The sequence below is a fragment of the Pantherophis guttatus genome, chromosome 5, assembly GCF_059756535.1.
Source record: "Pantherophis guttatus breed Tessera chromosome 5, ASM5975653v1, whole genome shotgun sequence".
NCBI lineage: Eukaryota > Metazoa > Chordata > Lepidosauria > Squamata > Colubridae > Pantherophis > Pantherophis guttatus.
The window spans coordinates 50,224,774-50,235,818 of record NC_142067.1 but is presented as its reverse complement, the minus strand read 5'-3'; the positions used below and the strand labels follow the sequence as shown (position 1 = coordinate 50,235,818).

General features: G+C 36.2%; 1 non-coding gene across 1 annotated transcript; it reads left to right on the top strand.

The window, feature by feature from the left end:
• The first annotated feature begins 9,479 nt into the window (after nt 1-9,479).
• LOC117657648 (U6 spliceosomal RNA) lies at nt 9,480-9,584 on the top strand. Its single transcript, XR_004589164.2, has one exon. It is a non-coding gene; the product is annotated as a U6 spliceosomal RNA (small nuclear RNA).
• The last annotated feature ends 1,461 nt before the right edge of the window (nt 9,585-11,045 follow it).

The following is an 11,045-nucleotide window of genomic DNA, read 5'->3' as shown; positions in this document are numbered from 1 at the left end:
TGGTCTTTGCCAGCTGGTCTTCGCATGCCAAAGCACCAGAAACCCAAAGACCACCTGGCCAGTGTGCCGGAAACCTGAAGACCAGGTGGCTGGCGCGTGCACATGTGCACACACATTCCAGTTTGGGCACTCAGTGCTGAAAAGGTTTGCCATCACTGATATAAGAACAGAAATACTGTATATGCATAGTGTTGTGACCCAGGCCCAGGTAGTTAATATTAAACGCAAAACAGTTCGACGAAGCAAACAGAATTTATTAGAACAGCTAAGAATTAACTCATTCTCAAAACACCATTCTTCAGTTTACCACTGACTTTGGATAATTAGGCAAACTGCCAAAGGCTTTTCTTGGCAAGAGTTCAGAAGCAGCAAACGCTGACAAGAATGAAATACAGCGAAACAGGAAGCCAATCTCTCAACGTTGTTTTCCGGCAAAAAGGGCAAGAGCCGTTGCTGGTCTTTTAAGCCTTATAGGAGTGGCCAATCATCTCGTGGCCCTACTCCTGAGTCGTCCTCTCTTCTTTAGCTGCTCCTGCCTTCTGGCAGCTCTTCTCATACGTGCACTAGGAACAGGCTCCTCCTGTTCCTCTTTCCAGAGGCTCCGAAGTCTGCACATCACTCCCCGATGGCCCTGGCCCCATCTCTGCCTCCGACACAGAGCCCTCATCCGGGCCTTCCCCAGCCTCCAGGACTAGCCCATGTTCTTCCTCAGCCTCATTGCCTCATCGCTGTCCAACTCCGCTGCCAGCGCCGAAGGCTGCTGGCGGATCACAACACATAGAAAGAAGTCCGTTAATTGCCAAGAAGACAATTGTCAGCAACATTATTTAAACCAAACCAGAAATCAATTCCATAGGAAGGCTGAAGCTCCTTTTATTGAGATTGGCTATAATATTAAAATCTTACAAATATGATTGTGCTGTACTCCTCCCACTTCTTATACTCCAGTGAATTAGGGAGGCATCTGCCTGATCTACTTCCACATGATATTTCATTGTTCTGGGTTGTTGTTTTTTTTTAAAAAAAATGCTTCTACCTAGATCAGTGATCCCCAACCTTTCCAGCCCTGTGGACCAGCAATGGTGGCAACAGCGGGTGGCAAGGAGATGTGCATGCAACCTGATCCTGCACATGCGCAAATGGAACTTTGCAAGCTCGCCCACCACTTGCATGGACCAGTTCTCAATAGGTTGCGGACTGGTAGTAGTCCGTAGATCGAGAATTGGGGACCCCTGGCCTAGATTACGGTTCTTGCATATTTCCATCAAGGTCATCTTATTCTCACAATATAAATACTTCTTGTAATCATTTCTTGTAAAAGGGTTTGAAAGAATTGTAGAAAATATGCTCTGTGTGCTTTTCCTGTCCAGTTAAATAGGAATGAATGCTGAGTATAAAAGTTTACACATGTGGAGGCCTCTTCTGCAAAGTCGTCTTCTTCAGTCAAGAAGAAACCATAAGCAAAGCAAGGCTGAAGCCCTCTGTTGGAAATATGAAAGTACTTTACAGAAAATAACTTCAAAAACTAGGATTTCAGTATACCTGTCATTATTCACTGACATGTCTGTATTATACTATGAAAAATGAAAGACTGGAATAAAAACAGAAAATCATTATACTTACATGCTGTTTTATGCTCTCCCTCCATTAATAGCGAAGCAGCAAGGATATGTATGTAATAAGATTAAGGGAACTCAGACTTGCTAGCTAGCTAAGGCATCTTATGGATATACACTGTTTCTGCAATGAGCAGCAAACAGAGTGATACTGGAAAAAGAAAGTTGGGAGGGTATTTTGTTCTTGGTCATTCTTGGCTTAAACCTTAAGGCATTCAGGAAGCAAGATCTTGGACAAAATTCAGGCCCAAACATGAAAAGTTCTGGAAGAACTGGAACAAATAAGGTAAATTTGGCTGGAAATGTTATTCTTTTGCGTGATGGCCATTTATCTAAGTGATGCTTGCCAGATTGTAGACAAAATTTTAATCTGGTCCAATTCTCCATTTTCAGATGCTCAGATGCTCAGATTACTGAATGAAATCTTTAGAATGTAGACGTTGACATCATGTAGCTTGTTACAGTTAAGGTATTTTCTTTGTTGCTTTTAAAAGAAAAAATATTTTCTCGATTACTCTGGTATTGCGTTATAGTATAGGATCATGTTTCAAAACCATTTGACTAATATATCCTAGTCTAAGAAAAAAAGGAGGGTTTGTGCTCCATCAAATAAGGGAGAACATTTTTTTAATTCAATAACAAGCTGTAACATGCCTAGCTAGAGTATAACCAGATAGACCAGATGAATTCAAGTAGAGGAAGTGAAAAGTAGAGTTTTTAGGGAAAGGCTTTGCTGGCAGGTGTGGCAGTGGCTCATCATGATAGATAACTCCTATTTCTCCTCCTTGCTACACCAAATATAATAATGTATATTTAGATACATTTGACTCCAATACACATCTTGCATCATTAGCAAATACTTTGAAAAAAGTAGCCCCAGTACCAAAAAGCTCCTTTGTCAAAAGCTCCTGAGTGGAGTGGGGCAGCGCTTTGTGTTCTACAAGGAGAAGCAGCAGCAAAAAGCAGCCCCTTTGCAAAGAGTTCTTAAGTAGGATGAGACTTCATATTCAAAAAAATAAAAAGCCAAGAGCAACAAAGAGAAACAGTCTTTGTGGCACACACTGTTTCTGGGTCTGCTTTAAGCTTTTATTTGTTTATTTGCCCAGCACAGCACAGGAACCTTTGGCAAAGTTGTGTTTTGTTGTGTGCCACATCTCTGGGGCTGTTTTGGGCTATTTTTGTTCCCTCAGTCAAATCCCAGCCCAGCCCACCTCAGCTGACCTTCATTCATCATGAATAAGATAAAAGAGAAAGACACATTCTTTCTTCGGTCTATTGTTTTTTTGGGGGGGTTAGATACAGATCATCTTAAATTCATAGTCATATTCTTTCCAGGTAAATGTGATAGAAATGGAGGAAAAGAAAGGAAGCAGGAGAAAAAATGTGGCATACTAATACTGATGTGTTCCAGAAGCCTCTAGTTTTTTTATTATAGGTAAATATTCTTAATACAGAAAGCTATCAATACCCTACACCCAACCTTTTTAACAATTCAAATATATTTTGTTTCTGGACATCTATCTTCAAATATAAAATTTACCTTAATTTTTTTTTTTTTTTACTGTGTGCATTAGGAAGAATGTATTACAAGTTTGCATTCTGCAATTCTTTCTAGACAAAGGACAACAAACTGAACTTAATTCTTGAGAAATGTTTTATCAATCATTATGGAGTTCACTTCTAATTTAGGCCACTGCTATTTTGTCAGCCAGTCACATTTTTCTTAGCTCAGTTTCAGGTAACACACAGGAAACACTATGTTCTTTATCTGAATCAAAGCATCTCTGACAAATAAGTATGCTGTTTCCACCTGAACACACCAAATGAAGGAGAGCTCACAATTTCTGGAATCTGATTCTACTATCAAAATGTTCTTATTGTTAGGATTTTTTTTGTTTTCTAACACTGAGCTGATATTTGTTTCTTTTAAATGAAATCCATTATTTTGTGTTCTGTGCTCTGTAACAAAAGGAACATATTTTTTTCCTGTGTGAATTGTTTCAGCTATTATGTTCCACATCTTCACTTCTCAAAGTAAACATGTCCATTCCTTCAATTTCTCTTCAAGAGATTCACATTATAGTCCCCTGATCACCTTTTGCATGAACCAATTCGTTTCTCTGGATTCTTCTTCAAATGTGGTGGTAAGAATTAGACACAGTATTCAAACTGGGTTTGGGTCTGACCAAAACAAAATAAAGGGAAATATTTACTTCTTATGGTTTGGAAACTATTACTGTTGATACAGTCTAAAATTACTTTTGCCTCTTTTACAGCCATGTGATGCTATTGACACATATTCCATTGCAATCAACCAAGTTTTTTTCACATATATTGTTAAGTATCCCTCAACAGAAATGTTTTTTTGTGTAATTTCCTAACATAACTTTGTACTGTTCTTTTAAATTTCATATTTTTCAAGTGTATTTACCTTTAAAAATTGCTTTGAATTTCATTTATATTCTGCTAGGTGTCCTAATTGCGTGTCAGCTGCAAATTTCATATTCTCCACCTCTCCATTCAAATTATTAGTAAAAAATTTAAACAGTACAGGACCCAGGCAGGAACTTGTAGCTCTCAGTGTAATGTGAAAATATTGATAAGCACTCTAAGTACTATTTTCAAGCTAGATGTCTATCCATTCAATTACCATGAATTCAACACACATATAATTTGTTAACTGGAATATCATTGGGTGCTTTATCAAATATTTGACTAAATTTAAAAAAATAGATTTACTTTGGCAAGACTTTTTCTTGACAAATCCAAATCTTTATTACCTGCAGCTGCTAGCCATATTACGTATCTTTTCTTTGATTTTGAAAGAGTTTATTTTTAGCATCCTTCACTAACTTCAGCTCATTTTGAACATTGATGGTCTTAGTCCGATCCTACATGTATATTGCTTTCTTAGTGTTCTGGGCTTCTTTCTATATCCTCTTTTCTTGTAGAATAGCAAACTAGCCATACTTTCCTTGATTTTTTCTATATTGGAATTATAAGCAATACACATTTAGTATCTCCTTTAAAAAAAAAAAAAAAAAAAAAACCCTAATCCCTCTGAATTTATTAAAGTCAGCTTTTTGAAGTCCAATACACTCAAATTTAATTTCCTTTAAATCAATTACACCTTAGACCAAATACTCCCAGATGTAAAATAGTCATCAAAATAAAATTCTATAATTTAAGGTCAGAACCATGCAACATTATTTTAAGAGTGTTAATGTACACTTACAACAACTGCTTTGAACAATTTTGGTGGTCCAATGCAGCTGTCCTTCTATTTTATATTGACTCAAACTCATCAACAAGGATTCAGATCCTTAAAACAAAAATAATTCCAACTCGGTGTTCCCCCACCCACTGCTTTGTATCATATTCTTAGCTATACCATTTGTTTGAGGATTAACATTAAAGTAATACTAAAGTCCTCTTTCTCAGTTGAAATTTTATTTAGACTTAATACTTCAAGTGGGATACTAATCAACAATTTACTACAGAGAATAAAAGCCTGAAAAAATAAAAAAAATTCTAAAACTTATTTTGATATTTTAATTTGCTATTTATTCAATATAATATTCAGTGTCCAATATACTATTCAGCAGAAGGAACTGCTGATGGGAAATGGCCATAGAGAATGATTTCTTCAATGATTTACCAAACTTGCTATGCTTTCACATATAACAACTATGCTCCTGAATAAAAACAAATTGAATAATTAGAAACTTATACTAAGTAAAAAACTACAGAACCATCATCAAGATCTAGTACTAGTATTCGTCATTTACCTGACTATAATTTGGACCAGCAACTTTTCTTTAAGAGAAGCAGTCGCTAAGTGAAGCTTTCATTGTGCTTACAATCTTGCTTTACAGATCATTGAAAGTCATAAATGCAGAGATTAGTCACAAAATTACCTTTTCATCATCATCATATATTTGAATGGTCACTAAATGGGGCAATCCCTAACCAAAGACTACTTTTATTCTCGTTTAAAGCAAGTCATGAAGGAAGTACTTGCTTTCAGTACTCGCTTTCCTAAATTTTCCTACTGGCTTGAATCAGGAATTGCAATTTCTCATTTATTATTCATGATTTGCCATTATAAATCTAGGTAATATTCTATATTAGAGAATCATTAGATAATAGGAATGGCGGCAAGTAATCTTAGAAAATAGCCAGTTAATGGTGCTATTACTGTTAATAAATGGCCCAAAATAACAGAAGCAGAATTGTTAAGTAATCAGACTGCAATTTCAAAAGGATAGGTGACCTTTGAAATTTTGGCAGTCTAAATTCAATTGCATTCACTCTTCAGTACTTCATGACATTGCTCTAAGAACAGTATGGTGAAGGTATTAAGAATATATATCTCTTGTCTATTATTGTTCCTATACTCATTTAGTTCATCTAAGGAAGGATTGTTCCTTCTGCCTTTCTTCCAAGAACACTTCCTTTTTTGCCTCTGTTCTGCTAGGATGTAATTAGCTAGGTACTAGGTTGACCTAATCCCTAAAATGTCCTGTAAACATACACCTTCCTGTTTCCATTATAAAATGTGCCTGACTAATCCTTGGGTCAGTTTAGATTACCATTCTTATAAATATTCTCATAGAGGGATACTGCTTCAAACATCTCAATAGAATTAAGTATGATATGAAGAAGTGCCATAAAGCAAAGGCTGTGGCTTCTGATCAGCTAAATGAAGATTAGAGCAGTGGTTCTCAACCTGTAGTCTGCAGACCCTGGGGGGGGGGGCATGATGTCATCACGATGTCTGCAAAGGCTTGAAGAAAGGTTATGACTTAAATCTTGAGTTAAGTCTTGGGGGTCTGTGGCCACCAAAGGTATTTAAGGGGGCCCATGGTGAAGAAAAGGTTGAGAACCATTGGATTAGAAGGCGGGAAAGCAAAAACTTTTTAGATATAGCTCGAAGGAAAGTTTCAGGCTGTGGAGAAGCTGGAAGGATGGGAATTCTCCCACCCATAATTCAAAATGAAAATGCTCCTGAAGTCTCAAGGAATTCTCTTTATACTAGACAAGGAGAGACTCAAGGCCAAGAGCAAAGAACCCAGAATGCAGCAAGTGATAGAGCAATTGGGATATTTCTGGTAGTGGGTAACTCCTTCATTGTAAATTCAAAAATGTTGTCTAAACCAAAGACACTTTCAGATGTATCAAAGATCTAGTTTCCAAAGTGCATGTTTTCAAAAAGCTATGCTACAAGTGTCAGGAGGAAGGAATCTTAATCTGCATTTTCTAAGGGAGCATGAAGGGCAAGACATAATAGTATTATGGCTACTTTTATTTTAAATTTCTTATCCATTTGTTATTAAGCTGTGGCATGCTCAAAAAATTAAAGTGAAAGAAGATATTTTGTGATACATTGCTTGCAAGATTTTTTAAAACTGCTTGTATTGCTAGGCGAATTGATGTTGCTTATTATAGTTTGTATTGCTTTTAATGTTTTAGCGATTTCTCCTGTTTTTTGTTATTTTTTTTAATTGTTTTTGTTTTTAACTTTCTAAGTTGCCTGGAATCATGGAAGTGAAATGGGAAGCCATATAAATTACACAAGCAAACAAATAAATCTGAAAACTCTGAAGATGCAGTTCTCAGTCAAGAATCAGCTTGTATGATCAGGAGAAAAGAAAGGGAATGTTTCATTTGCAATGGTCAGATTATTTGCAATTAAATTGTACTAGGAAAGGAAGACAAGAAAACCAGTTAGACTACATTCCAAAGATGACAACTTATTTCTTTCTAGTAGCGAAAATGCCATGAAAAACCCAGAAGAATGGAATACTTCCTCTTCCCACTGACTTCCAGAAGCTTTTAGTTTAGGTTAAACACAACCCTGAGCTGTACATAATTGCCATAGTTTTCAGACAAATCTACCAGTGACTTTCCTGAAACAGATAACTGACCAACAGTCTACTAAATTAATAAGAAACAGTGTAATAAATTAAACAACCTAAATCTATGCCATTAAGCAATTGTAAATTGTTACAAATATGCATGTTCTTATTGTATATATGTAACAGACAGACTCCAAATGTGATCATTATCTTGATCTGGTACTAAATTACCATACTCTTTATCTTATTCATGCTGAAATTATATGTTGGCAAACTTGAGTCAGGAAAACAGTTTAGCTTATTTCTGTATATATTCATGAGATGAGGCTAATCATTAGTCAGCCTTATCATTAGGCAGAGCTAGGTGGATCATTTAGCCAGTACTTTGTAGGCCTGCCAAGCTGTCCTAAAGTTTGGAAGGTTGGGCTGTGAAGTGTCTTGTAGCTTACCTTACATTTATTTATTTATTAAATTTATATATCATCCATCTTGCAGTTCAATGGCAACTTTAATAAATAAATAAATGTAAGGTAAGCTACAAGGCACGTCACCTCATCAATGCAGTCATGAATGCCAAAGTAGGATTTTATCACTCTAATCAGCTTTTATATGAATTTTTTATATGAAATGGAGAGATGTTCCACTTATTTGTCACAAGAAACAAAATGTTTGAGGTGAAGCTAAATAATCTTCTTTATGGGATTGCAATCATGTATGAGCCATACCCCTTGCATTTGACCAGACAAGGCACTAGAGCAGGGGTGTCAAACTTGATTTCATAGAGGGCCGCATCAGGGTTGTGTTTGACCTCGAGGGGCCGAGGTGGGCATGGCCAGCTCGACATCACTCGTGTTGGGGGCACCTGTGGTGGCCCGAGCACTCTGCCAGCAAAAACGGGCTCCTGAGTTCCATTTTTGGCTGCAATGGCCTCCTCCAACCCTCCGCCAGTGAAAATGGAGCTTGGGAGGGCCGCACATGGCCCTCACGAGCTGTTTTAACTGGCAGAAGCACCACGGCCAGTCCTTTGCTGTTTCCAGAATGGCCCTGCGGGCCACATCTAAGCACCCTGTGGGCCAAATCCAGCCCCCCGGGCCGAGTTTGACACCCCTGCACTAGAGGATCATAAGTCTTATAAAACAGCAGTGCAAACTCCCTTTGACACTCAGAGCCTTAGCAATGATCTATAGATGTTTCATTATCTAACTAACCTAGACAAAATAGTAAAAATTGTCATATAAGTTATTCTGCATTGTATGAGTCTTTGGACTGGACTATATATCAATTTCAAGCATTATTTATAGATATTGATAATTTACTTGTACTTTCTGATTTCATGGAATGTATTAATACTTCATTTATGCAGCAATAAACAACTATTACCATTCAATAAACAGTATCTTCTCAAGACAATCCAGATTTGTAAACCCATGCAACATATCAATATGAAATTTGCAAAATTCTACATTACTGTGGTAGTACAATCCATATGAATATTTTAAAACATTAATTCATTACAGTGATTATTTTCCTGAAGTTAGTGAGCCATCTAGTGGTTTAGATCACAAACTTCACTTATTTTTCTATTTTTTAAAAATAAAATAATTTCAATTGCTAACTTTAACATGTTCAGCATGTTTTGAAATGGGTATACAGATTAAAAAGTGAGAATGCTTCAATAATTTTTTTTACTGTCTACACATTTCTTCATGGTGGTTTGAATTTTATCAGCAGAATTAGAATTGTGTATACAATTCTAGAACTAGCAAGCATTAATAGCATAGGAAGAACATAAGGGAATCCAACTGCATGCAAATTATTTCATAAACTTTCCAGTGTATTTCAGACATCCCTCAGGAACTCAGAGTTATGGGTTAATTTATAAAGCCACTTAATGTGGGGGAAAATATCCTTATTTCCTCCAAAACTCTTCATGAGATGGTTTGACTGAACAATGGTTTCAAAAGTTTCTCTTGCAACATTGCAACTAAATGAACAACTATGTGACGTGCTCGCTTCGGCAGCACATATACTAAAATTGGAACAATAGAGAAGATTAGCAGGGCCCCTGCGCAAGGATGACACGCAAATTCGTGAAGCGTTCCATATATCTGAAGATCAGAAAATTGGTATTTTGCAAAATGAGGAGAACTTGGTAAAACAGATTAGAGATCAAAGTCAAATGCATATAAAAAGGTTGTATAATGCATTGGTAGAAATACATTCAGAAACGGAGTTAATTAAGGACTGTATGATAAAGTGGGCACAAAATATTGAAGGACCAATAATGATGGAAACGTGGGAAAAAATATGGGTTAGAAATGTGAAGTTTATGCAAGCCCAAAACTTAAGAGAGAATTTTTATAAAATGTTTTATAGATGGCATCTAGATCCTAAAAAGCTAGCCTGTATGTATCCAAGTGTGCAACCTAAGTGTTGGAGATGTGAATGTGATGATGCCACATATTATCATGTATGGTGGACATGTAAAAAAATTAAGGCATTTTGGATAAAAATATGGTGGATTATTCAAAATATTCTCAAAAAGAAGATAAAATTTACTCCACAGTTCTTTTTGTTAGGTATAATTACAGATTGTACTGTTATAGAGACTAAGTTGATTTTAAATTTAATAACAGCAGCCAGACTTTTGGTGGTGCAGTATTGGAAGAAGGAAGACTTGTCTACTATTGAAGAATGGACACTAAAAGTAGTGAACTTAGCAGAGATGGACAAAATTTCAGCGTATTTGAAGGACCATTCAAATGAAAGATATATATTGGAATGGAAAAGATGGATTGACTATATTCAAAACAAATATCGGACTAAAAAGCTTCAAATAGCTTATGAATGAAACCAACTTTTTTTTTTTGAATTATGTTTTGTTAGTTGAAAGGGGAGTTAAAGAGCTAGAGGGAATTAAGAGCCTACAGAAAGTTAGCATACTTTAGTTTATGTTTGTTAAATGTTATACCCTGTATTTGCTCTGGGAAGTCCGGGGTGGGGGGAGGGGGTTGGAGGGAGACGGGGGATGGGGGGTGGGTGGAGGAGAGAAGGGGGAAGGAGGGATGGGGAAAAATTGTTGTAATATTTGATAAAACTTTTTAATAAAAAAAAATAAATGAACAACTATGTGTACAAATTTTTCCATCTTGGATGTAACTGACTCAATCAGTACTATTCTCAGTCCAAACAATAGTGGGTTTGCAGATTGCACTAATTAGTATGACTCCTTAACTCTCGCTTAGCATAATATTTGAACACAATTAATATATGTTAAACATGATTTATGGTATACTATTTGTCACTATTTTCTATTTTAAAAAGTAGGATACACTGAATTACAACTACAGGTATATCTACCTGGAAGTAAATGAACTGGAATTCAACAGGACTTGCTTTGGGGCAGTGACATAACAAAACTGTGTGTTCTGTTAGTTGTCTATTATTCCTACCATAACCAATTGTTTTTAAATCATGATTTAAATCCTACAGATTTCAATGAAGCTTAAGCATGGCTTCATTTGTTACTAGTTTAATTATGAAGAAAGCTCCTTTAACAGCACAATCTCAG